Raw genomic sequence first — 24,563 nt, 5'->3', positions numbered from 1 at the left:
ATTCTGCACTGCAGATCCTCTCAAGCTCTGTCAGGTTGAATGGGGAGTGTCGCTTTACAGCTATTTTCAAATCTCTCCAGAGATGGTCGATCGGGTTCAAGTCTGGGCTCTGGCTGGGCCACTCAAGGACATTCAGAGACTTGTCCCGAAGCCACTCCTGCGTTTTCTTGGCTGTGTGCTTAGGGTCGTTGTCCTGTTGGAAGGTGAACCTTCGCCCCAGTCTGAGGTCCTGAGCACAGGTTTTCATCAAGGATCTCTCTGTACTTTGTTCCGTTCATCTTTCCCCCGATCCTGACTTGTCTCCCAGGCCCTGCTGCTGAACAATATCCCCACATGATGCCACCACCACCATGTTTCACCGTAGGGATGGTGTCAGATTTCCTCCAGACATGACACTTGGCATTCAGGCCAAAGAGGTCCATCTTGGTTTCATCAGAAGAGAGAATCTTGTTTCTCATGGTCTGAAAGTCTTTAGGTGCCTTTTGGCAAACTCCAAGCGGGCTGTCATGTGCCTTTTACTGAGGAGTGGCTTCCGTCTGGCCACTCTACCATAAAGGCCTGATTTGGTGGAGTGCTGCAGAGATGGTTGTCCTTCTGTAAGGTTCTTCCATTTAAGAATGATGGAGGACCTTCAATGCTTCAGACATTTTTTGGTACCCTTCCCCAGATCTGTGCCTCAACACAATCCTGTCTCTGAGCTCTACAGACAATTCCTTCGACCTCATGGCTTGGTTTTTGCTCTGACATGCACTGTCAACTGTGGGACCTTTATATAGACAGGTGTGTACCTTTCCAAATCATGTCCAATCAATTGAATTTACCACAGGTGGACTCCAGTCAAGTTGTAGAAACATCTCAAGGATGATCAATGGAAACAGGATGCACCTGAGCTCAATTTCGAGTCTTATAGCGAAGGGTCTGAATACTTACATATTTTCGAAAATTTCTAAAAACCTGTTTTCGCTTTGTCATTAAGGGTATTGTGTGTAGATTGATGAGGAGTTTTATTTATTTAATCCATTTTGGAATAAGGGAGTAACGTTACAAAATGTGCCAAAAGTCAAGGTGTCTGAAAACTTTCCGAAGGCACTGTATATAGCACAAAACTTTTGACCAGAGCCCCAGGGCCCATAAGTTATATCTCTGGCTATACAGTACACATAGATCCAGGTCCAGGAAGCTCAGGGACAGAAGACCCTAGCCTGGTCATGTGACGATAAATATTGCAGTTGGCAATAGTAATGAGAAGTTTGACTGTTTTTACTGACTCTGATCTGTTCAACTTATTCAGTCAAAATAACAAATCTTTTGACTCATTTCGTTCATTTGATTCAGAGCACGCAGGACCCCCTACCGGCGAACGATGAACTAAAAACTCTAAAGAATTACATTTCTACAAGCCTCTCGTTCACCGTAGGGGGCTTATTGGAGGTGTCATTTGTGACTGAGAATTGTGCTTCAAGTGTGCTTCAAACAATGTACATTTGGGATTGCTAGTCATACACACCTTTGAAACAAGGTCTATTTGTGGTAACAGCTGGGCTACATTGTGAACAACTCTTGGTGGAAGGCATTTGCTTGACTGCAGCGAGGGAGATTAGCACAATAGCGTTTGCGAACTGCAGCAGCCCTCACAAAACGATTTGTTCTAGAGTTCGAGCTTGTTAAGCAGATGCTGGCTGTAGGCTATATGTTTTTAGTTGAGCTATTTTCCTGCGTGCACGTGATAGACGGTGGTCGGAGCACATCTCTGCAGCCTCCTTAGCCGGAGGAGCGTGTATTAATCCGGCTGTATGTATTGCGGCCAGCAGGTCAAATAAACGACTAAAATGAATGAGTCACTCGGCTCGAATGAACAATGACTCTCGAGTCAGTAAAAAGACTTGTTCTAAGCGATCTGCACATCACTAGTTGACAAGACAGCACAAAGAGATCTGGAACCAGGCTACGCAAACCCCTGTATACCTGACTGATTACTTGGGTCTCCCATACAAAGAGAAAGGCTCTGTTTGTCTATGTCCTCATAGAAGTTGTCAGACAGGTAGAATGAAAGACAGAAAGATTAGGCCACATCAAGGTAATTAGTTTTGAAGGGGGCATTTAACCAATCAAATGATGTGCCCTGATATGAAGGAAGAAAATAAGTGACGGAGGAGAAGAAAACATGTTGTTGAGGCTGAGGGTCTGAATCACTGGAGGGTAAATGTTGATGTCCTCCAGTCTGCTATCTGTTATCCTAATGTGAACTCTGGATTCCCGGCTGCGTCTCAAATCGCACCATATTCCCTATATTCCCTTTTGACCAGGGCCCTAGGTGCACAATGTAGGGATTGAGGTACCATTTCTTAAATCGTCCCCATTCCTTAAATCCGGACCTTCCCTTCAAGCAGAGGATTGAAAAAAACATATTGGCCTTCATTATATGCATGTGATAGTCTGTAGAGCCCTCCAATGTCCTGTCAAAATGTTGTAGTGGCTGACGGATTGGTTTGGCATCCAATGTCCTATCAACATTTTGTAGTGGCTGACGGATTGGTTTGGCATCCAATGTCCTATCAACATTTTGTAGTGGCTGACGGATTGGTTTGGCATCCAATGTCCTATCAACATTTTGTAGTGGCTGACGGATTGGTTTGGCATCCAATGTCCTATCAACATTTTGTAGTGGCTGACGGATTGGTTTGGCATCCAATGTCCTATCAACATTTTGTAGTGGCTGACGGATTGGTTTGGCATCCAATGTCCTATCAACATTTTGCAGTGGCTGACGGATTGGTTTGGCATCCAATGTCCTATCAACATTTTGTAGTGGCTGACGGATTGGTTTGGCATCCAATGTCCTATCAACATTTTGTAGTGGCTGACGGATTGGTTTGGCATCCAATGTCCTATCAACATTTTGTAGTTGCTGACGGATTGTACTGCCTACAGTACATACGGCATTACTTTGCCCAGGGACCAAATGGCAACCTATTGCCTACAGTACATATGTACTGTAATGCAGTATGTACTGTACTGTGGGCAATATGTTGCCACTTGGTCCCTGGTCAAAGTAGTGCAGTATGTACTGTAGGCAATATGTTGCCACTTGGTCCCTGGCCAAAGTAATGCAGTATGTGCGGTAGGCAATAGTTTGCCCTTTGGGACTCAATCTTTGTCATTGTGTACCCAGCAATTCTATCAGAGTTCAAAGTCCTTAGAAATAAATAATTGAGCTTGACTTTGCAAGTTATGACAGAACTCTGTCCCGTTGGCTTTGCCCCATTCTGAATTAGCGCCATACTGTTAGCTACTTATTAAAACAGCTATGTAACATGTACAGTAGTAGATAGCAGATTGGCCTTGTAGTTGCATTGTTACTAATATTATTTTTCTCTTTTTATGTGAATGGACCCCCCTTTCCTCTCCTCTCCCTCTACTAACAGGTAAGTCCTTTTCCCATAGTGAGCCATCTGAGTGTGTGGATATGACTGGTCTGTGTCTACTTTCTTAGCTGAAGTGTGTGTTTGCATGCGCGTGTATGTGCATACGTTAATGCGCTTTGTGTGTGTGTGTCCAGACTAGTGGTAGACCGATTATGATTTTTCAACGCCGATACCGATTATTGGAGGACCAAAAAAAGCCGATACCGATTTAATCGGCAGATTTAAAAAAAATATATATGTGTGTGTATATGTGTAATAATGATAATTACAACAATACTGATTTGAACACTTTTATTTTTACTTAATATAATACATAAATAAAATCAATTTAGTCTCAAATAAATAATGAAACATGTTCAATTTGGTTTAAATCATGCAAAAACACAGTGTTGGAGAAGAAGGTAAAAGTGCAATATGTGCCATGTAAAAAAAGCTAACGTTTAAGTTCCTTGCTCAGAAAATGAGAACATATGAAGGCTGGTGGTTCCTTTTAACATGAGTCTTCAATATTCCCAGTTAAAAAGTTATAGGTTGTATTTATTATAGGATTTCTCTCTATACCATTTGTATTTTCATTTACCATTTACCTGACTATTGATGTTCTTATAGGCACTATGGTATTGCCAGCCTAATCTCGGGAGCTGATAGGCTTGAAGTCATAAACAGCGCTGTGCTTCAAGCATTACGTAGAGCTGCTGGCAAACGCAGGAAAGTGCAGTTTGAATGAATGCTTACGAGCCTGCTGCTGCCTACCACCGCTCAGTCAGACTGCTCTATCAAATATCAAAACATAGACTTAATATAATAAACACACAGAAATACGAGCCTTAGGTCATTAATATGCTCAAATCCGGAAACTATCATTTCAAAAACAAAACGTTTATTCTTTCAGTGAAATACGGAACCGTTCCGTATTTTATCTAATGGGTGGCATCCCAAAGTCTAAATATTGCTGTTACATTACACAACCTTCAATGTTATGTCATAATTATGTAAAATTCTGGCAAATTAATTACGGTCTTTGTTAGGAAGAAATGGTCTTCACACAGTTCGCAATGAGCCAGCCGGCCCAAACTGCTGCATGTACCCTGACTGCTTGCACAGAACGCAAGAGAAGTGACACAATTTTCCTAGTTAATATTGCCTGCTATCATGAAATTATCTTAACTAAATATGCAGGTTTAAAAAAATATACTTGTGTATTGATTTGAAAGAAAGGCATCGATGTTTATGGTTAGGTACATTGGTGCAACGACAGTGCATTTTTCGCGAATGCGCTTGTTAAATCATCACCCGTTTGTCAAAGTAGGCTGTGATTCGATGATAAATTAACAGGCACAGCATTGATTATATGCAACGCAGGACAAGCTAGTTAAACTAGTAATATCATCAACCATGTGTAGTTAACTAGTGAATATGTTAAGATTCATTGTTTTTTATAAGATAAGTTTATTGCTAGATAGCAACCTTGGCTCCTTGCTGCACTCGCGTAACAGGTGGTCAGCCTGCCATGCAGTCTCCTCATGGAGTGCAATGTAATCGGCCATAATCGGCATCCAAAAATGCCGATTACCGATTTGTTATGAAAACTTGTAATCAGCTCTAATTAATCGGCCATGCCGATTAATCGGTCGACCTCTAGTCCAGACCTTACATGTATTGATGTGAATACAGGGCTCATCGGTGAAAGAGACTTATCCCACTGGGCACACACTTGTTGAATCAACGTAATTTCAAAGAAATTGAATAGATGTTGAATAGATGCTGAATTGACATGTGTGCCCAGTGGGCTTGGTCTCAGCATGACTCCCAGTCGAATTAAAGGAAAAAAATAAATAAACACTTACTACTTGTATAATACGGAGTGTACTGATGCAACCTCTGCAGTGAGGAGAGTCTGAAGTGACCCGCCTGGGATGCAGTGGGCTGCTCTGCTGCACACCTGGGCTCAAATAGTGTTTGTTTTCTTTCTATTACTTTGAGCGTTTCATTGAGCTTGCCTTGTGTGCCAGATGGACACACTTGGGTGTGGACTTTTGGGATATGTTCCGTTGCGCCAGGCAAGCTCAATAAAGTGTGATTAAGTATCTGTAACAAAAGAATCCTAGATCTGACTCTGGCCTGCTGCAGTGCGTTTAAGCGCTTCAGAGAGCATGGTCCAGTGAGGGGGAGACACACACACACACACACACACACACACACACACACACACACACACACACACAGGGCTGGATGGACGGACGGACGGGGAGGGGTTGAATAATTAATGGATGGAGAAAGCCTTCATCTTAACTTTTTTACCTTCACACACAATCCACAAAATCACACACTTACATAGCCAGGTCAAGCTGGGTGAGGAGGGTTAGGGAGGCGTTACGAAACCAATAACTAGCCTACTAATATTTTTGCACTTGCTAAGTGTAGGGGTCTTAGGCCTAGTTACATGATTTGTAACCTGAATGAATGTGTGCAGCCTCCCTGTGGCTCAGTTGGTAGAGCATGGTGTTTGCAATGGTGTTTGCAACGCCAGGGTTGTGGGTTCGATTCCCACGGGAGGCCAGTATGGGGAAAAAAAAATAAAATAAAAAAGTAGGAATTGAAATGTATGCATTCACTACTGTAAGTCGCTCTGGATAAGAGCGTCTGCTAAATGACTAAAATGTAAAAATGTGTGAAATCAGCATATGCGACCAGGTGTTGAATGTACATGTGCCCAGGGAGACAGCAACCTTAGGTCCAGGGTCAGCTCTGTCTTAAATCCTTTGGGTCGGCCAGCCCAAATGGATTATTAGGTTCAGATAGTGACGGAAACCATATATGCAAAATTAAAAATGCAAACAGGCATGCCTAAACTAAAGATTCAAAATCAAAATGAAAGCCCTCATGGCCACCAAACCAACCAGCAGCCTCACGATTCTCCAAGCTCGCACTCTGCTTGATCACCCACTTAATTGGCAGCACCTAATGTGCCTAACAACCAGGCTCAGCTTCTGGACACGGTTGCTGCTGCCCCCTGGGGAAAGGGAGTGTGGATTAATTGTTCTCATAATATGCGGGTAACGGCCCTTGTACAGTACATTCATTTTCAATGGAAGGAAAGCGGTTAGAAGCGGAGTGCGTGGGGGACCGTTGGGCGGCGCGAACTTTGAGTGGGAGGCGGTGGGAAAAGTTCAGCATTTCCCAACTTTATGCAAATCACCAGCAGCGAACGAATCATATCGAGTGGTTTCCATGATGAATTTGACGCTGTGCGACCCAACGCTGGAGACTTTCTTCATCCAAGATGGCTGACAAAAATACTAGGATGGAAGCAAATGTAAGTAATTATAACGTCATAACGAATCATGCAATTTAGCTAGCTAGCTCTATGGCCAATTTGACATGTGTATGAAATTGTAATGAAATTGTTGTTTTGGAGACTCCTCAGAAAACCAGCAAACCAGACTGTTGTCTTGTGAAACAGTGGATGTAAAGAATATATATAGGTAAAGCATTTACTGCAAATTGAATGTACAATTTTGTTAGCTTCCCTTGCTGATATTTGCCGTGCAATGCAGCTGAAGCAATGTAGCTAACTAACTCTTTTCTTGTTTATTGTGTAGTGGAGGAAAAAAATCCTTGTATGCCTATGGATGTGTAGCTAGCTAGATAGCCGATCTGTGTATGGACCCTAAGAAGTTTGGTATTAGTTAAGAACAGTGGTTTAAATTGCTTCCACCAGTTAATCATTAGAGGCAGGGCTTTCTCCTATAGAGCTACATTTTCATGGAATGGTTTGTTAATCCATGTGAGAGACGCAGACTCTGTCTCGACCTTTAAGTCTTTACTGAAGACTCATCTCTTCAGTAGGTCCTATGATTGTGTGTAGTCTGGCCCAGGGGTGTGAAGGTGAACGGAAAGGCACTGGAGCGACGAATCGCCCTTCCTGGGTCGGCCTGGCCGGTTGCCCTCGCTGACCCTATTACAGGGGCTGAGTCACTGGCTTACTGGTGCTCTTCCATGCTGTCCCTAGGAGGGGTGCGTCACTTGAGTGGGTTGAGTCACTGACGTGATCTTCCTGTCCAGGTCGACGCACCCTCTGGCTTGAACGGTGGAGGTAATCTTCGTGGGCTAGTAAGTTGGTGGTCTGCGGATATCCCTCTAGTGGTGTGGGGGCTGTGCTTTGGCAAAGTGGGTGGGGTTATATCCTGCCTGGTTGGCCCTGTCCGGGGGTATTGTCGGATGCAGCCACAATGTCTCCCAACCCCTCTGGTCTCAACCTCCAGTATCTATGCTGCAATAGTTTGTGTCAGGGGGCTTCGGTCAGTCTGTTATATCTAGTGTTATTCTCCTGTCTTATCCGGTGTCCTGTGTGAATTTAAGTATGCTCCCTCTAATTCTCTCTCTCTCCCGCTCCCTCCCCTCCCGGAGGACCTGAGCCCTAGGACCATGCCTCAGGACTACCTGGCCTGATGACTCCTGGCTGTCCCCAGTCCACCTGGTTGTTCTGCTGCTCCAGTTTCAACTGTTCTGCCTGCGGCTACGGAACCCTGACCTGTTCATCGGACATGCTACCTTGTCCCAGACCTGCTGCTTTCTACTCCCTCTCTCTCTACCGCACCTGCTGTCTCAAACTCTGAATGCTCGGCTATGAAAAACCAACTGACATTTACTCCTGAGGTGCTGACCTGTTGCACCCCCTACAACCACTGTGATTATCATTATTTGACCCTGCTGGTCATCTATGAGCGTTTGAACATCTTGGCCATGTTCTGTTATAATCTCCACCCAGCACAGCCAGAAGAGCACTGGCCACCCGTCAGAAATTGGTTCCTATCTAGGTTTCTTCCTAGGTTCCTACCTTTCTAGGGAGTTTTTCCTAGCCACCATGCTTCTACATCTGCATTGCTTGCTGTTTGGGGTTTTAGGCTGGGTTTCTGTATAACACTTTGTGACATCTGCTGATGTAAAAAGGGCTTCATAAATACATTTGATTGATAGAAACATGAATCCCCAAGAAATTGCAGAAAATGACTGTAACACACATGACTGTTACATGTCAATATTATTGTGTCAATATTAGCTACCAGGCTATGAACCTAGCTGTGAACCTCTCAGCTATCATAGCCGGTTGTATTGACTTCAAGACACACTGAATGGCATCAATGAAGCCTATGGATTGAGTAGAATATAATACAAATGAATTGTGCCAAGGATGCAAGTCGTATGTACATGTAGTTATTGCCAAGCATGAGTTCCCCATATTGTAGCCTGTACATTGAAAATATTCGCTGATCATGTACTCTACCTTGGCAAATACAGGTGCGGTTCAGGTGTGAATGTGTGAGACATTCTTTTTCAGTGATATCCAATACCAGGAGTATCAAACTCCAGTTTTTGAATGGAGCTGTGTCTGCTTGTATATATTAGAATTATATTCATCAACAGTGTTTACTAATCCTGGAACATCAGTTGTTACACTGTTGTGCAGTAAGCATATGATTAATGAATTACAGTGCTACTCAACTTAATAGTCTCTCAGGTCATCACGATTACATAGTGTCTCTAGTAGGGATGCACGATATATCGGTGAACATATTGGAATCGGCCGATTATTGGATAAAAATGCCAACATCGGTATTTGCCGATGTCTAGTTTAACCCCGATGTTAAAAAACGATGTCAAAGCTATCGTGCATACCTTTATAACATAGGTATGCATATAACATACATATAACATTACGTAATGACGCCACGTAAAATGTTGCGCTACACTTGCAACACAGCATTCCTAACCTAGCGCAAACGATTTGTTGTTGTTCGCCTATTGAAATTGAACTTCAGTTCATTAAAGTTATTAGCTAGCCAGCTACTTAACCCTGTTGCCCAAAGCTAATGATATAAGCAGCCAGCTAGGTTCATCTGGCTAGTGAGGCTCGACCAGACCGGGTTATGTGTTGTGAAGCTAGCCACAATAAGGATTAGGCACAATAGTGGAATTTGCGGTTTGCCTTCAAAATAAAAGTGTCATTGACAGTGATGCAAATTAATACAAATAGTAGCATTATGCCATACTTTTTTTCTGAAGGCTAACCACAAAGTCCACTATTGTGGCTAATCCTTATTGTGGCTAGCTTCACATAGATTGGTTCGATCACCGTTAGTTCTTATTTGATTATCTTATAAATTAGGGTTATTTTAGATGATGACAGCTAGCTATGTAGTTATCTAGCTGAAACAGATGTCGTTTTGCTATGTTTTGGGGGAAGAACATTGTTTGCATCCATGACCTGGCTAGCTTTTTTTTATGACCACCACTGTAGGTGCACGAGACAACTTTACCAGCATCATAGCATACGTATCGATGAATCGTTGTGACATATGAGTGATAGTGTAATCAATGTGTAATAACTACATAAAAAAATGTATGAACGCGGTAAATTATTATGTGATGTGCAGTCATATTCAGGTCCTGATTGGTCAGCAAGTTTATTTGACATACATCTTTTTTGACACTCGCAAAGACCCAAATGGCGTTCCATAGAAATCCTGGTTGAGACAACAACAAAACAGCACAGCAAGTAAGTGAAAGAAGTAGGTTTTGATAATATTTTACTAGTAATGGGGACATACATAAATGCCAACAAAATAACTTTTTGGTCAGAGTGGTGTGTGTGTGTGTGTGTAACCTTTATTTAACTAGGCAATTCAGTTAAGAACAAATTCTTATCTTCAGTGACGGCCCGGACGACGCTGGGCCAATTGTGCACTGCCCTATGGGACTCCCAATCATGGCCGGATGTGATACAGCCTGGATTCGAACCAGGGACTGTTGTTACACCTCTTGCACTGAGATGCAGTGCCTTAGACCGCTGCGTCCATGTGTGTTAACTATTTAACTGTACTAGAATGCTTAAAAGGCTGCTAAAATGTTAAATATCGGTATTGGTATCGTTTTTTTTTTGGCAAGTAAAACATCGGATATCATATTTGCCAAAAATGTCATATCGGTGCATCACTAGTCTCTAGCGGTGTCTCCCAACCAGCCTTGGGCCCCCAGTTGGCCCGATTTGGTTTTCTTAGAGCAGGTGAGGTAGTGATGATGGGACTGGTGTGTAATAATGGATCTGTGAGTCGGGAAGCAGGTGCAGGTGAAATGTTTAATAAAATAACAAAACCAGGAACAAGACAAATCCATGAAGCTAAACGCCGGTACACAAGGATAATACCAACTGGTGAGAAAACATCAGAGAGTGACATATAAAGGGGAGGTAATGAAGTCCAGGTGTGAATCATAATGATTAACATGTGCGTGTAATGATGAGTGCCATGTGTCGTAATGATGAATCCCAGGACCATTGGTTAGTATTCTGGCGATGTCGTATGCCGGAGTGGAGGCGCAGGAGAAGATGTGACATGGGGGTTGGCATCCTCTCACATCAAAACATACCTGCAGACGAGAGACAGAGAGAGATGGCATGATTAAGCTTTGTCTTTTTAATTATAACACTATCTATGTCAGTCATCATAATCATCAGGAGGTGAAATGCAAAAACTGTCCTTGGATCATTAACTCTGGGACTACAACATATATCTCTATTTCAATGTAAAGCATTTCTTTAATAATACACTGCTCAAAAAAATAAAGCGAACACCAAAATAACACATCCTAGTGTGCTGTGCTGACAACAAAATCACACAAAAATAATCAATGGAAATCCAATTTATCAACCCATGGAGGTCTGGATTTGGAGTCACACTCAAACTTAAAGTGGAAAACCACACTACAGACTGATCCAACTTTGATGTAATGTCCTTAAAACAAGTCAAAATGAGGCTCAGTAGTGTGTGTGGCCTCCACGTGCCTGTATGACCTCCCTACAATGCCTGGGCATGCTCCTGATGAGGTGGCGGATGGTCTTCTGAGGGATCTCCTCCCAGACCTGGACTAAAGCATCCGCCAACTCCTGGACAGTCTGTGGTGCAACGTGGCGTTGGTGGATGGAGCGAGACATGATGTCCCAGATGTGCTCGATTGGATTCAGGTCTGGGGAACGGGCGGGCCAGTCCATAGCATCAATGCCTTCCTCTTGCAGGAACTGCTGACACACTCCAGCCACATGAGGTCTAGCATTGTCTTGCATTAGGAGGAACCCAGGGCCAACCGCACCAGCATATGGTCTCACAAGGGGTCTGAGGATCTCATCTCGGTACCTAATGGCAGTCAGGCTACCTCTGGCGAGCACATGGAGGGCTGTGCGGCCCCCCAAAGAAATGCCACCCCACACCATGACTGACCCACCGCCAAACCGGTCATGCTGGAGGATGTTGCAGGCAGCAGAACGTTCTCCACGGCGTCTCCAGACTCTGTCACGTCTGTCACGTGCTCAGTGTGAACCTGCTTTCATCTGTGAAGAGCACAGGGCGCCAGTGGCAAATGCCAAACGTCCTGCACGGTGTTGGGCTGTAAGCACAACCCCCACCTGTGGACATCGGGCCCTCATACCACCCTCATGGAGTCTGTTTCTGACCGTTTGAGCAGACACATGCACATTTGTGGCCTGCTGGAGGTCATTTTGCAGGGCTCTGGCAGTGCTCCTCCTGCACCCCTTGCACAAAGGCGGAGGTAGCGGTCCTGCTGCTGGGTTGTTGCCCTCCTACGGCCTCCTCCACGTCTCCTGATGTACTGGCCTGTCTGCTGGTAGCGCCTCCATGCTCTGGACACTACGCTGACAGACACAGCAAACCTTCTTGCCACAGCTCGCATTGATGTGCCATCCTGGATGAGCTGCACTACCTGAGCCACTTGTGTGGGTTGTAGACTCCGTCTCATGCTACCACTAGAGTGAAAGCACCGCCAGCATTCAAAAGTGACCAAAACATCAGCCAGGAAGCATAGGAACTGAGAAGTGGTCTGTGGTCCCCACCTGCAGAACCAGTCCTTTATTGGGGGTGTCTTGCTAATTGCCTATCATTTCCACCTGTTGTCTATTCCATTTGCACAACAGCATGTGAAATGTATTGTCAATCAGTGTTGCTTCCTAAGTGGACAGTTTGATTTCACAGAAGTGTGATTGACTTGGAGTTACATTGTGTTGTTTAAGTGTTCCCTTTATTTTTTTGAGCAGTGTACTTCCTGTTGACCCAACCAAGTGACCTCTCACCTCTGATCATGCTGTGTCCTCTGTCACGCAGTTCAGAAGCGGGAGGGGTTCACCGACACAGCTGATATAACCTAGAGGATTTCGAGAGAAGGGGAGAGTGGGAGATGGTGAAAGAGACAGTGTTCAACAGGAATCTGAGTGTGTGGCCTCAACTGGTGTCCTCACTGAGTGGCTGCAGAGTACTTTATACTGAAAAGCATGCACATACAAACAAGGACAAACAATATAGCATAGTTGCATAAATAATGGAGTGTCTTACTATTCTCCATGGTTGGTCCTCTTGCCTATTCTTTGATGGTGGAAGGAGCCACAGTTATACACCTGAGCCTGTTTACTACACAACGCAATCCATCAATCAGATTGATACAAGAGTCTGTTGCTGTGTGTTTTAGGGTGTCTAATTGTTGTAAAAAAAATTCAATATGGGTGACTCTTAAGAGAGCCTGTTTTGTTTATGTGCTGACATTACTCTTACCTGAACAGCACCCTCACCTGAAAAGAAGATTTCAAAGGGAGATAAACTGGGAATTGAATAACTACAGTTGACATAGCTACAGTAAGTACAGTGCATTCAGAAAGTATTCAGACCCTTTGACTTTTTCCAAATTTTGTTACGTTACACCCTTATTCATCAATCTACACACAATGCACCATAATAACAAAGCAAAAACAGGTTTTTATAAATTTTTGCAAATGTGCACATTTTTAAAACAACGTATTTAAGTAATTAAAGGTGCATATCAGAGCAACATCTAGGCCATGAAGTCGAAGGAATTGTCCGTAGAGTTCCGAGACAGGATTGTGTCGAGGCACAGATCTGGGGAAGGGTGCCAAAACATTTCTATAGCATTGAAGGTCCCCAAGAAGTGGCCTCCATCATCCTTAAATAGAAGAAGTTTGGAACCACCAAGACTCTTCCTGGAGCTGGCTGCCCAGCCAAACTGAGCAATCGGGGGAGAAGGGCCTTGTAGTGGCGCAGTGGTCTAATGCACTGCATCTCAGTGCAAGAGGCGTCACTACAGACCCTGGTTCGATTCTAGGCTGCATCACAACTGGCTGTGATTGGGAGTCCCATAGGGCGGCACACAATTGGTCCAGCATCGTCCGGGTTTGGCCGGGGTAGGCCGTCATTGTAAATAAGAATTTGTTCTTAATTGACTTGTGTCACGTGTGCTCCCTCTCTGGCCTCTAGGTCACCAGCCTGCTCGTTATGGCGCACACCTGTCACCATTGTTACGCGCACCTGCATCTCATCAGACTCACCTGGACTCCATCACTTCCTTGATTACCTTCCCTATATATGTCACTCCCTTTGGTTCCTTCCCCAGGTGTTATTGTTCCTGTTCCTGTGTCATGTCTGTGCGTTGTGTGTTTCTTTTTTTTTTTGTATTATGTTGTGTTTATTTATTAAAACACTCACTCCCTGAACTTTCTTTCCGAAACTCTCAGCGCACATCATTACAACTTGCCTAGTTAAATAAAGGTTAAATTAAAAAAATGACAGTTTGCTTGGAGTTTGTCAAAAGGCACCTAAAGGACTAAGATTCTCTCTTCTGATGAAACCAAGATTGAACTCTTTGGCCTGAATACCAAACGTCACGTCTGGAGGAAACCTGGCAATATCCCTACGGTGAAGCATGGTGGTGGCAGCATCATGCTATGGGGATGTTTTTCAGCAGCAGGGACTGGGAGACTAGTCAGGATCGAGGGAAAGATGAACGGAACAAAGTACAGAGATCCTCGATGAAAACCTGCTCGGGACCTCAGACTGGGGGTGAAGGTTCACCTTCCAACAGGACAATGACCCTAAGCACACAGCCAAGACCACACAGGATTGGCTTCGGGACAAGTCTCTGAATGTCCTTGAGTGGTCCAGCCAGAGCCCGGACTTGAATCGCTGGAGAGACCTGAAAATAGCTGTGCAGCGATGCTCCCCATCCAATCTGACAGATCTTGAGAGGATATGCAGAAAAGAATGGGAGAAACTACTCAAATACAGGTGTGCCAAGGTTGTATTGTCATTTCCAAGAAGACTCGAGGCTGTAATCGCTGCCAAAGGGGCTTCAACAATGTACTGAATAAAGGGTCTGAATACTTATGTAAATGTAATTATTATGTTTTTTATTTTTAATACATTTGCAAAAAAATCTAAAAAACTGTTTTTGCTTTGTCATTATGGGGTTTGTTGTGTAGATTGATGAGGGGAAAAAAACTAATTTCATCAATTTTAGAGTAAGGCTGTAACATAACAAAATGTGGAAGAAGTCAATGGGTCTGAATACTTTCAGAATGCACTGTAAATGGAAGAATACTCTTATTGCAATGTGGGTGTCTCTTAAAAGAGCCTGGTTGTGCATAGTGTAGTCTTTGGCATAAGGTGTTGCTAGGGAACAGCACACTTTTCGAAGAAATGGTAGGTGTAGGTCTCCTGCACACGGATTGCCTCCCATGCTGCATTGTTGGCCCCCATCCGTGCAACATCCTACAGAGCTGCAGACCTCTGGCACACGGTGGCGAGTTGTAGGTCCCCTCATATTAGACAGCACTGAATATTATGTTGCTATTATCTCTGTCCCCAGTTCTAGGGACTGGAACTACACAACAGTACCTGCCCCATCCAGAATAGCCTACTCTCCGTTCTTTGACTGTTGGAGCTGCTATCCTTTCACCCTCTTCCATGGCTGTTACCTATAGCTACCTACAAATGTATTTGGTGTTTGTGTTTTTAATTTTCAATGATAACTACATCCAAATAGCTAGCTAATAAAATGTAAGGTAGCTGTTGATATTTCATGTACTTAGCTAGCTAGCTAAACTGTATGTACAGTTGGCTAGATAGCCAGCTAGCTATGTTAAAAGCTCATTTGAGAAAGCCTGCACTGTAGATAGATAGCTAATAATACATTATTAAAAAATATATGTTTTCTAAATGTAGTTACCTACTTGAATAGGTTTTTCCAGCCATGTGGACGATTGGAGACAGGGAAAAACTGTTTGTTTGTCACCAGAGTGATTTGGAGCGTATTACTATTTACCTGTGAATAACTTCATGAAACGGAGAATGGATGAAACTATTTACCCATTTAATAACCAGACCTTCATACAAACTTGCTATGCTGAATTATTGATGCACAACTGAACTGCTGCAATATGCTGCCAGCACGCCCACAAGTGAGCCACTCTGAGCGGCTTGCGGCAATTTACCGCATGCTAGTGTACTAGGGCCATAAATTTAAAGGTGGAATAGCGATTACATATTGAGCATGCACATGTGGGAATATGCATTTTCTTCTGAAAGTCCTGCTTACTTCTCATTCTTACAGTAGACTGGTGTAAACCTGGGAGTGATCTGGCAAAGAGAAGTGGGATTCCTGTGAATCAGTGACAGGATAGAACATAGCTTTAGGTGGCAGACAGTCAGACTTTGGGGACAGGGGCACACACACACACACTGTGCCCTGGCCATGGTGACTACAGCGCTCTAACATAACAAGTATGGGACCTTTTTCTCTTCTGTTCTCGCCTTTCTCTCTTCTTCTCCTCTCCTCTCTCCCCCTCTATTATATTCTCCTCTCTCACTCCTCTCCCCTCCCAATCACTACCCCTCTCAGTGACTACCCCTCTCCTCTCTCTCCCCTCTCAGTGACTACCCTTCTCCTCTCCCCTTTCTCTTTTCTGTCCTCTGCCAGGGACCAGGGTATACAGTACAGTGCAGACCTAGCTCCCAGGCCCAGCTAGCACCATCCACAGTTTATTTAATCGAGGGGTTTAGGTTTCATCCCCTTGACGCGTCCCACCACATCTCTCTCAAATCTAAGTCGCCCGCTCCAACCCCGCTCCAACCCCGCTCCAACCGCACACCAGTAATAATGTAATCAAATACCACTTTGCACTTGTTGACCGTGTTCGTTGGGGAGAGGATTAGTTCCCAGCTAAACTCCTTAGGAAAATAAACACATATCAATAAATAAGTCTCTTTAAACAGAGTTCGAGCTCCATGGTCCCTGGAAGTATTTGCCCTGCCTTGCCGAACCAGGCACACAGTCTTAGTGTTTCTTTACAGACTGAGTGTTGTTGATACAGGGTTTAGATGGATTTCCTCAGATTTGGTTTGGGCCATGGTGTTCTGTACTGTTGTCCAGCAAAATAATGTAAGATTACATTAGGAGAAAATCATAAGTCTGACCACCATTTTCTCTCACTGATATGTCGCAATGGAAAACGCAGGGTGCACTCGCTCGCTTTTACAATTAGTTGTGAAATGGATTCACCATCTGCTATCTTCCTACAAAAACAATACATCCAGGATCACTGAAAAAGATGCATGTCCAACGGATTACTCTAGATAGTTCCTATCTACAGAAAGGGCATGCAAAAATGGATCCATCCAATTTGGTGAATTTAGGCCACGCCACACAGAGGAGAGACAGATGCAAAGTGAACCCAACAGTCCTGAACAGACAGTCAGTCAGTCCAGGACACACAGTGCTGTTATGCCACAGACTGTTTTGCCCACAGAAGTCCTGTCAAACCCACTCTCTCTCCTAGGCTCCCCGTGGTGTGTGTGTGTGTACTGTGGTCATATTCAGCCAAAGCAGGGCAGCCCACACGGAGCAGCGAGGCCAGCTGAAGCCTCAGCTGGAGAACTAGAGAGAAGTTATTGTGCGTGGGTGTGTGTACATACAGTACAGACTCAGAGAGAACTGTTACTTTCTCCATCCTTGACAACAACAGGAAACCAAACAAACATCAGGACTAGTAGTATACCTGCTCAAGGAAAACCACTGGTACTTCTAGTCTAGAGGCAGAGTTAGCATGGCTACTGCTACTTATGCTACACAAATCAAATCAAATCAAATTTATTTATATAGCCCTTCGTACATCAGCTGAAATCTCAAAGTGCTGTACAGAAACCCAGCCTAAAACCCCAAACAGCAAGCAATGCATGTGAAAGAAGCACGGTGGCTGGGAAAAACTCCCTAGGAAAAACTCCTGAGAAAGGCCAAAAACCTAGGAAGAAACCTAGAGAGGAACCAGGCTATGAGGGGTGGCCAGTCCTCTTCTGGCTGTGCCGGGTGGATATTATAACAGAACATGGTCAAGATGTTAAAATGTTCGTAAATGACCAGCATGGTCAAATAATAATAATCATAGTAATTGTCGAGGGTGCAACAAGCACGTCCGGTGAACAGGTCAGGGTTCCGTAGCCGCAGGCAGAACAGTTGAAACTGGAGCAGCAGCATGGCCAGGTGGACTGGGGACAGCAAGGAGTCATCATGCCAGGTAGTCCTAGGGCTCAGGTCCTCCGAGAGAAAGAAAGAAAGAAAGAAAGAGAGAATTAGAGAGAGCATATTTACATTCACACAGGACACCGGATAAGACAAGAGAATACTCCAGATGTAACAGACTGACCCTAGCCCCCCGACACATAAACTACTGCAGCATAAATACTGGAGGCTGAGACAGGAGGGATCAGAAGACACTGTGGCCCCATCCGATGATACCCCCGGACAGGGCCAAACAGGCAGGATATAACCCCACCCACTTTGCCAAAGCACAGCCCCCACACCACTAGAGGGATATCTACAACCACCAACTTACCGTCCGAAGACAAAGGCTACACCATTAGCAGAAATTGCTTCTGCTATTGATAATAGGCCCAATCAAATACAGTTGAAGACAGTTGAATGCATAGAAGGTTGGTGGCACTTTAATTGGGGTGATAATGGCTGGAGCAGGATGAGTGGAATGATATCAAATACATAACACTTTCCATTCTCCTCTCAGCAGCCTCCACTGGCTGAAGCTATCCAGAGAGCATTCAAAAGGAGACTTAAGTGAGTTTTTATAATTGTTAACTCTATTACTGACTGGGTTTATAGTCATTCCTTGGCTGTTCTGCACATTCAGTTGAAGTCGGAGTCATTTAAAACTTGTTTTTCAACCACTCCACAAATTTCTTGTTAACAAACTATACTTTTCTCAAGTTGGTTAGGACATCTACTTTGTGCATGACACAAGTAATTTTTCCAACAGTTGTTTACAGACAGATTATTTCACTTATAATTCACTGTATCACAATTTCAGTGGGTCAGAAGATTACATACGCTAAGTAGACTGTGCCTTTAAACAGCTTGGAAAATTCCAGAAAATGATGTCATGGCTTTAGAAGCTTCTGATAGGCTAATTGACATCATTTGAGTCAATTGGAGGTGTACCTGTGGATGTATTTCAAGGCCAACCTTCAAACTCAGTGTATCTTTGCTTCACATCATGGGAAAATCAAAAGAAATCAGCCAAGACCTCAGAAAAAAAATGCTAGACCTCCACAAGTCTGTGCTCCCAAGGATGAACATTTCCAAACGCCTGAAGGTACCATGTTCATCTGTATAAACACCATGGGACCACGCAGCCTTCATACCGCTCAGGAATGAGACACATTCTGTCTCCATGAGATGAATGTACTTTGGTGCGAAAAGTGCAAATCAATCCCAGAAGAACAGCTAAGGACCTTGTTAAGATGCTGGAGGAAACGGGTACAAAAGTATCTATATCCACAGTAAAACGAGTCCTATATCGACATAACCTGAAAGGCTGCTCAGCAAGGAAGAAGCCACTGCACCAAAACCGCCATAAAAAAGCCAGACTACAGTTTGCAACTTCACATGGGGACAAAAATTGTACTTTTTGGAGAAATGTCCTCTGGTCTGATGAAACAAAAACTGAACTGTTTGGCCATAATGACCATCATTATGTTTGGAGGAAAAGGGGGAGGCTTGCAAGCCGAAGAACACCATCCCAACCGTGAAGCACGGGGGTGGCAGCATCATGTTGTGGGGGTGCTTTGCTGCAGGAGGGACTGGTGCACTTCACAAAATAGATGGCATCATGAGGGAGGAAAATGATGTGGATATATTGAAGCAACATCTCAAGACATCAGTCAGGAAGTTCAAGCTTGGTCGCAAATGGGTCTTCCAAATGGACAATAACCCCAAGCATGCTTCCAAAGTTGTGGCAAAATGGCTTAAGGACAACAAAGTCAAGGTATTGGAGTGGCCATCACAAAGCCCTGACCTCAATCCTATAGAAAATCTGTGGGCAGATTTGTTGAGGCCTACAAACCTGACTCAGTTACACCAGCTCTGTCAGGAGGAATGGGCCAATATTCACCCAACTTATTGTGGGAAGCTTGTGGAAGGCTACCTGAAGTGTTTGACCCAAGTTAAACAATTTAAAGGCAATGCTTCCAAATACTAATTCAGTGTATGTAAACCTTTGACCCACTGGGAATGTGATGAAAGAAATAAAAGCTGAAATAAATAATTCTCTCTACTATTATTCTGACATTTCACATTCTTAAAATAAAGTGGTGATCCTAACTGACCTAAGACAGGGAGGATACTAGGATTAAACTAGTATCCTTTACTAGGATTAAACATCAGGAATTGTGAAAAACTGAGTTGAAATGTATTTGGCTAAGGTGTATGTAAATCTCCGACCTTAACTGTATGTAGTTCTCTCTTGACCAGGACCCATAAAGCTCTGGTAAAAATAATGCACTAATTGGGTACCATTTGGGACGCACTCCAAGCCTTCATGGCTCTCGCTAACTGGCTAACAGCTTCGCTAACTGGCTAACAACCTCGCTAACAGGCTAACAGCCTTGGTAGACACACAGCCATTGTGAAATGTCCATTCCAAATTTCCTCGCTACGGTCTGAACTGTGAACTGGTGAACTCAAGGAGTGAACTAGCAGAGTGAGCCCAGAAGCAAATACCCCGGTGTCTTGACTGGTCTATCTGAATGGCCCGCAAGCCAATCAACAGCCTAAGGAACTACCGGTTCGAGCCAATCAAGAGCCTGAAAACCCCTGTGTGAAAACAACATGAGCCTGAATGGCTTTTTGTTATTTTTCCGGATTGGATTGAAGTAGCTGATGTCTTGAAACATTAGCACAGACTTTGTTGTTACTTAATAGAATAATGAGCTTAAGCCCTTGAGGGGCCAAAATCCAGTCCATTTCTTACCCACACATAAACAAAACAGGCTATACAAAAATGTTAGTTCCAAAGAAGCTCTCTAGGCCTTAATGTTATGCTCTCCTGTTACATCCCCGTGCCCCATATCTTTCTGCTTCAACTCATCTGACTTACTACTCAGGAAAGCAGGCCAGCATTTGATTTACAGTTGGAAATAAGTCATACAGCCAAGAAATTCTCCCACAAATAGACATGTAGATAGACAGTACCAAATACTTTTACACACAATCTAAATAGGTCATCCTCCAAAGAACATCTCACACAGAAGTATTACAGACATTTTATTTATCTAGGAAAGTCAGTTAAGAACAAATAGTTATTTACAATGACAGCCTAGGAACACAGCTCCGTCAGTGACCATCGTTCAGGGACAGAACCACAGAGTTTTACCTTGTCAGCTCGGGGATTTGATCTAGCAACCTTTGCGGTTACTGGCCCAACATTCTAGCCTCAAGGCTACCTGCCGCCCCTAATACAAATACAAATAGCATGCATTCCTCCATTTGCCAGAACCAGAGAGAGAGGATGTTATGCACATTGGTTTGAGATGTTTTGACTATTTGACTAATAACATCAAAATTATAATGGTACATTTTCTGATTACGTTTTCTGATTACATTTTCTGATTACATTTTCCAGCAGCTAGAGAGAGGAGAATGAGAGGGAGAAACACAGAAAGTGAGAGAGACTGAGAGAGAGAGAGAAAGTGAGAGACAGGGTGAGAGAGACAGAAAGAGAGTGAGAGAGACAGAAAGAGAGAGTGTATAGGGAGAGGCAGATTTGTGTGTTAAACAGAGACACTGTTGTAGAGAAAGAGAGAGAAAGGAGAAAGAGAGTGATAGAGAGAAAGAAGAAGTCAGAGAGTGTATAGAAAGAGAGGCAAATTGGCGGGTTAAAAAGGGACACTGTTGTAGAGAGAGAGAGAAAGGAGAGAGTGATAGAGAGAGAGGAAGTCAGACGGGTTAAAGAGGGACACTGTTAGAGGGAGAAAGAAAGAAAAAAGGAGAGAGTGAGAAAGGCATAGTAGCAGCGTTGACACACAGTCATGTCCCTGAGTGGCGCAGCGGTTTAAGGCACTGCATCTCAGTGCAGGAGGTGTCACTACAGTCCCTGGTTTGAATCCAGGCTGTATCACATCTGGTTGTGATTGGGAGTCCCATAGGGTGGTGCACAATTGGCACAGCGTCGTCCAGGTTTGGCTGGTGTTGGCTCTCATTGTAAATAAGAATTTGTTCTCTACTGATTTGCCTATTTAAAATAAAGGTTACTTTTTTTATAAATGTCCAGAGGGCCCTCTGAAAAAGGGGTGATGAAACCTACTGTGCGTGTTGGCAGCAGGGCAGACGGGAGAGGAGGGCATGCACGCGCACGCACGCACACACACAGGGACCATGTGGCAGGCTGGGAGAGATGGACAGCCAACGGTTACATAACTGAACTAACAGGTCACACCACCGTAGCGCCTGCTGGGGGAGGGGCTGCTGCCACACTGTGTTGCTCTGCACTGTACTGCCTGCCAGCTGAGGGCGGCGCTGCCACCACCACATTCCTTGAAGGTGAAGGCACATGACCTGGCAGAGAGAGAGAGGGAGAGCGAGGACATGCCATAGGCGCTAGGACAACCATGAGCCATGATTAGAAACTTTTCCCCTAACCCCCGACCAATCCTCCCACACACACATACACATCAACTTGATAGAAGGTGAATAACTAGTAATGACAAAGATCTGCACAGTAATAAATGCCTAATTGAAGAGGATCTGTAAAGGACTAGCTGGCTGTGGTCTTGACTTACTGTCTACCCCGCCCTACCATGAGATGCGGTTCATGTCAGTACACGCTCTGACATTGTAGTTATGATAGCCCTCCCTGCCATCATCTCCAAAATACTATTCACAAAGCAGCAGGATCTTTCCCAGGAGAAGACAGCTGATTGAGAGGAGAGGGGAGGAAGAGGGGAGGAAGGGAGGGAAGAATCTCGTTGGGCCTACAGGCCTGCACTGACTACTGTCTGTTCCCTGGCAGAGAGGACACCTCAGAACTTATGTAAGACGTAGGCCTACCCCAGACCTTGTAATGATATTCCAGGCGTTATAATAATGCCTTATGGGTAGGACCAGGAGTTTTTCTGACCACATGACCTAAACAGGATAAACTTTAGGGTCTAGGGCTCTAAGCCATAGTAATAGCCTACAACTAGGCCTTACTTATAAGCAAGCTGGGCCCAGAGTTGTTCCTGGTCAGAATGAACTCGTAGATCTGGGCATACTGTGAGAGATGATGTTGCTTTGAGGCTGCTGTGGATAGTGGGGATCAGAAATGATTTGAACCACTTACAGGATATCAGAGATTAGAAGCATTGTTTGTAATTTGCAGATAAGATTGAGGTATAAAAACAACAATGTCAACTTCTCTCTTGATCACAGCCCAGGTGTTTCTCCTTAATATTTCAGCTGTATACTTTGAAGTGTTTGATTAAGCTTATTTAGTGTGCATGCCAGATGGACAGGGTTTGCACTTTTAGGACTCTTCCATTGGTGCCAGGCAAGCTCAATGCTGTGCTAGATAAAACATTTTGAAAGTACATATTCTATTTGAAACCCAGGTCTGCCTCACCACAGAGTAGTGATAACTTCACGGCCTGTTTCCCTTTCAGAGGTTTTGTTGGGTTTAGTTTGTCAGAGGTCCACACTCCGGGGTGGGTCGGCTACAGCGCCAGCTTCACACTGTTAGTCTATGGTTGGTTTTGGTGTTGTTAAACACAGTTGTCAGGAACACACTCTGATTTAGACTTGTTTAGCTCACAGAGCTTGCAACATCGTTTCTTCTTTTTGTCTCTCTGTTGTCTGCAGATGCCAAGGGTTGTCTCAAAAACAAAAGCAGTGGGAGGAAAAAGGGCTAGAATTTGGATACGATACATGGAAAAAAACATATTGGCGCCACCCAAAAAACATGTGATGTGCTGCTTGGCAGTTGTGCTGCCTTCAAGCACAGAACGAGAGAAAAAGGGAGAGGAGGAGATACAGGGAAGAATAGAGAAAGAGGGAGGGAGGGAAGGAAGTAGTGAGCGAATGAAAGAGGGAGAGATTGGTAGGTGTGTGTGTGTGAGAGACAGCCTGGGCTGTATTTCTGTTTAATTTAAATCATGGGGAGAGACCGAGGGTGAGAGGGAGAAGGATAGAGTGAGAGACCAAGAGAGAAGAAAGAGAGAGGGGAAGCTTTCCAAAAACAAGTTAGAGCTCAGCCCAGCGCAATGCTGCTTTTAACATTAATATTTTCTATTTTGGTTTTCAGGGGTGTGTGTCCCAAATGGCTCCCTATTCTCTACATGCCCTGGTCAAAAGTAGTGCACTATAAAGGGAATAGGATGCCATTTGAGAAGCAGTCATAGTATTTTGTGGGCCTCATTTTCTCCCTCTTATTTTCCCTTTTTTATTTCAGTCCGTTTGTCCAAAATAATGCCTGTAAAAACTGTGCTGGATGCTGTTTTTGGTTTGAACCCGACATCTCAAGCTGAAAGAGAGAGCGAGAGAGCTGTTGTGTCGTTCGAGATCTCAAAGTGTGTGTGTGTGTGTGTGTGTGTGGATGTGTGTTTTCAAAGAACTGAACTCAAAGTACTCAGTCCAGCAAACGAACACATCTGACTCTAACTCAACCAAATTCCAACTGTCAAGTAGCTAGAGCAGGAGGCATTGTGGGAGAAAAAGAATCATGACGTGATGGGTGTTGGATTGACTTGTCAAACCTTCACGTTTGGTCTATGTGGGAGATTTGCCTCGCAAAGTAGGGTACCTATTGGTAGATGGTTACAAATAACAACACCTATATCTCTATTGGGATGTATGTGTTTGGTCTTGCACCAGTTAAACCTGTAGTTAGAGAGCTGGCCCATAAGAAGTGTATACATTTATATCCCTCTATTTACCCACGTACAACAATTGTGAAGATTTATAGTA

At 44.0% G+C, this 24,563-nt stretch overlaps 1 protein-coding gene across 8 annotated transcripts in view; it reads left to right on the top strand.

The window, feature by feature from the left end:
• LOC115173782 (thyroid hormone receptor beta) overlaps positions 1-24,563 on the top strand; it is a 133,433-nt gene that overhangs the window by 20,896 nt on the left and 87,974 nt on the right. The window contains exon 1 of one of the 8 annotated variants that reach the window (XM_029732169.1): positions 3,228-3,425. The exons of the other annotated variants lie outside the window; for them this stretch is intronic. The gene's annotated coding sequence lies outside the window, so the exon portion shown is untranslated. Of the gene's footprint in view, positions 1-3,227; positions 3,426-24,563 lie in introns of those variants that run through there. 8 annotated transcript variants of the gene reach the window in all.

This window comes from Salmo trutta, chromosome 34 (genome assembly GCF_901001165.1).
Source record: "Salmo trutta chromosome 34, fSalTru1.1, whole genome shotgun sequence".
Classification (NCBI taxonomy): Eukaryota; Metazoa; Chordata; class Actinopteri; order Salmoniformes; family Salmonidae; genus Salmo; species Salmo trutta.
Note: the sequence above shows the minus strand (reverse complement) of the source record. Positions and strands in the feature narration are given on the sequence as shown.